Here is a 3,911-nt window from a genome sequence, read left to right as displayed (position 1 = left end):
AAGAAGAAGAAGAAGAAGAAGAAGAAGAAGAAGAAGAAGAAGAAGAAGAAGAAGAAGAAGAAGAAGAAGAAGCAGCTTTATGATCACACCAGGCATAAGGCCTGTCTGTTAAACCCGTCTTTACTACCCTCCTTCCATTCCTCTCCTTCCCTCCTTCCTAGCTCACAACTGAGGACGTTTGGTCTTTTGCCAGTCCATCTGAGACACACCCCAACAGCATTTTATGATTTACTGCTTCATCAAAACTCTCCGTGTCTGCCTGGGCCTGCAGACGTGCTGGAATTCTTTTCTTTCCATGTGAACACGGCAGTCACAGCTTTTGACATAGAGATGTTGTTTCTGGCTAGTGAACTGATGCTGTGGAAGAGGGACCAATCCAAGCCTCCCAAAGCAAGGATGTGGGAACAGAGCAAAGAGGAAAAGCGAGAGGGAGTTTATTTTCAAGGAACATGGAGGCTGGAGAAAACCTATTCTCTAGTGTGAGTCACGACTGAATGCAGCTGATAATCAGGGAAAGCACCTGCCAGCAAGCCTGGTGGCCTGAGTTCAATCCCTGGACTCAGGTCGTGAAGGAAAGAGCCAGCTCACACAAGCTGTTTTCTGATCTCTACACACATTACACACATACTGTGACACACACACACAAATACACCCAATACTTACTTTCTTTCTTTCTTTCTTTCTTTCTTTCTTTCTTTCTTTCTTTCCTTCATTCTTTGTTTTTGGTTTGTTTGTTTGTTTGTTTGTTTGTTTTGTTTTGTTTTTCAAGACAGGGTTTCTCTGTGTAGCCTAGACTGTCCTGGAACTCTCTTTTGTAGATCAGGCTGGCCTTGAACTCACAGAGATCCACCTGCCTCTGCCTCCCAAGTGAAAGGTGTGCTCCACCGTTGCCCAGCGATGAAAAGATTTTTCAAGAGATCAGTTGTATTATCCAGAAGGGAGAGTGAGAGGATTGGAGAGGAGGGAGAGGTAGGAACAGGGAGAGAGAAGACTGGTGTCCACAAAGCTTTGCAAGGTTCATGAGTCTCAAATCTGTATCCTTAATCCAGAGAATACTCTGAGCTGTGATGACTGTTAGACCATGCAGCTCGAATCCAGGTGGGCTGGGCCTGACTGTCACATCAGTGTCTGAGACCCACGCAGGATGCAGGATCAGGAGCAAGATAACGTCCCCAGAGGCCAACAACTCCCTACCAAAGGGCTCCCCCCCAGCACCCCCAGTTCACGATGGCTCAGGAAGCCCAGGGTTTGTTCGGTTTGGATCCTCATTATCTCCAGCCTCATTTTCAGATTTGCCTTCCCTGAACACCCAAGTGTTGAGCGGCCACCTCTCAGCCACTGTCAGGGGAGGGGCCCTGGCCTCATCCCAGCCTGCAAACCCTAGAAGGTGCTGTGAAATGTCCTCTGAGGCGTTGAGTCATGGGAATCTCGTATTAATTCTAGACTCTCCGCACGTCCTTTCATCTGAAGATCTCAGAGACATGGACAAACACTAATTATTCTCACGGCACTGCTTAGAAGTAAACAGACATCAGAACTCCAGCCGGTCCTCACGAGGCTTCTTTGCCAGCATCTGGGCGCTTCAGGTAACATCCTCAGTCTCCCAAATTCTGGGATTACAGGTGTGGACCACGAAGTCTGCCTTTTCTCTCTGAATGTTTTCAATCCACAGTTGATAAGATCTGCAGATGCAGAATCCATCAATATGAAGGGTCAATCATGTATACAATCCAGAAAAAAACACAGCCTGGTCTACAGAGCTAGTTCCAGGACAGGCTCCAAAGCCACAGAGAAACCCTGTCTCGAAAAAACAAACAAACAAACAAACAAAAAACCCACTGTCAATTAAGAGTTAATTTAAAGCAGGGCGGTGGTGGCACAGGCCTTTAATCCCAGCTCTTGGGAGGCAGATGCAGGAGGATCTCTGTGAGTTCAAGGCCTGCCTGGTCTACAAAAGGAGTTCTAGGACAGCCAGAGCTAAACGTGAAACCCTGTCTCTGGGTAAACGCCCTTGCCCAAGGCTGACAACTTGTGCCCTGTCACCAGGACTCTCCTCTTAGAAGAATCAGCTCTCACAAGTCACCTTCCGGCCTCCACGTGAGCTCTGTAGAACACATGGCCTCTCTATCTCTATAAAACTTGAAAAGAGCCGGGCGGTGGTGGCACACGCCTTTAATCCCAGCACTCGGGAGGCAGAGACTGGCGGATCTCTGCGAGTTCGAGGCCAGCCTGGTCTGCAAGAGCTAGTTCCAGGACAGGCTCCAAAGCTACAGAAAAACCCCGTCTCGGAAAAAAAAAAAAAAAACTTGAAAAGATTTAAAAAAGTCAATATCCTAGAACAACTGGTCAATTATCTTTTCTTAAAAATATTTATTATTATTATTTTAAATATAGAATGCTTCGTGAATTTGTGTATTATCCTTGCAAAGGAGCCATGCTAATCTTCTCTTGTATCATTCCAACTTTTAGTACATGTACTGCCAAAGCGAGAATTATTATTTTTAATTATATGTATCTGTATGTGGGTATGTCATGAGTGAAAATGTCAGAGGAGATCCCCTGGAGCTAGAGTTACAAATAGTTGGGACTGCCTGATGTGGCTTCTAGAAGTCGAGCTTGGGTCCATCGCTCCAGCACTGCCAACTATTCTCTTTAAGATGTCATTGGTCACCAGGTGGTAGTGACACAGGCCATTCTAGCACTCAGAGGCAGGCAGATTGCTACGTTTGAGGCCAGCCTGGTTCACAGAACAAGTTCCAGGACAGCCAGGGCTACACAGAGAAACCTTGTTTAGGGGGAAATTTTTTATTTGTCTTTTTTCATCCTGCAGTTTTGATTTGACGTTATTTAAACACTTTCTCCTTCCTTCCTTCCTTCCTTCCTTCCTTCCTTCCTTCCTTCCTTCCGTTTGCTTTGTTTTTAAATGCAATCTCACTTTGTAGCCCAATCAAACTCATTGTGATCCTCCTGCCACTGCCTCTCAAGTGCTGGGATTATAGATTCATACCACTTGTGTAACTAGTATGCATTTTTCTTCTCATTAACTCCAAAAAACACACCGTAACAATCAACCATCTGCATTATATTTGCACTGTAGTTAATATTCCCATTAATCTAGAAATGATTCAGTACACAGAAGATATGGATAGGTTACACGCAAGTGTCACACATAAGGGGCTTTCTTGGTAGTGGACAGATTCTAGTATTTCATGGGATCCCACAACAAATTCCTCATGGATATTGAAGGGTGACAATGTATGTGTGTATATGCATACACAAAGACATACACACACATACATACATGTTCTCACACATGTGTACATTTGTATATACACATATATACATATACACATACACATATGGAGTTTTGCATTTGATTTTTCATGTGTGAAATAACACAGTCTTTAATATGTATAACGAATTTCTTTAGTGTACACACATGTTGTGTATATCCTACTCTTACAATAATCTTTTTTGTTGGAAGACATAACAAAATGAAAAGTAAATTTAGGGAAAACTAAAATATACTATCTCTCAACTTGTGATACAAAGGGTGTGGATTTTAATTATTTCATTTTTGCCCTTAATCATTTCGCGAGAGAAAAGATCTTTTTCTCTTGTTCTCATCCCCTTCTGCATTTCCCCCGTTTTCTGTAAGCCATTTCTCTGATGTGTCAATTTGTGGTATTTTATTTATGCCGATGAACAGTAAGTAGTGGATTGCATTGAAGATAAGAACAGTTCCAAAAACAGCTGTTTGCCTCTCTGGTTTTTGTTCTCCCAGTAACAAAGCTTCATGCCTTTAATTATAGCTTGAGATGGTGTGCTGAAATATTTATTCTCTGAATAATGACTGGATTTTCATTTCCTAATTGGCATATGCATTTAGTACCTTTGCCACTACCCAAATC

At 43.2% G+C, this 3,911-nt stretch overlaps 1 non-coding gene across 1 annotated transcript; it reads right to left on the bottom strand.

Annotated features, from left to right (window-relative positions):
* Positions 1 to 2,384: 2,384 nt before the first annotated feature.
* Positions 2,385 to 2,493, bottom strand: LOC126502253 (U6 spliceosomal RNA). Its single transcript, XR_007591875.1, has one exon. It is a non-coding gene; the product is annotated as a U6 spliceosomal RNA (small nuclear RNA).
* Positions 2,494 to 3,911: the final 1,418 nt, after the last annotated feature.

The sequence above is a fragment of the Alexandromys fortis genome, unplaced genomic scaffold (genome assembly GCF_014885135.2).
Source record: "Alexandromys fortis isolate MF-2015 unplaced genomic scaffold, M_Fortis_MF-2015_v1.1 scaffold_51, whole genome shotgun sequence".
NCBI lineage: Eukaryota > Metazoa > Chordata > Mammalia > Rodentia > Cricetidae > Alexandromys > Alexandromys fortis.
This window is presented reverse-complemented; position numbering and strand designations above follow the sequence as displayed.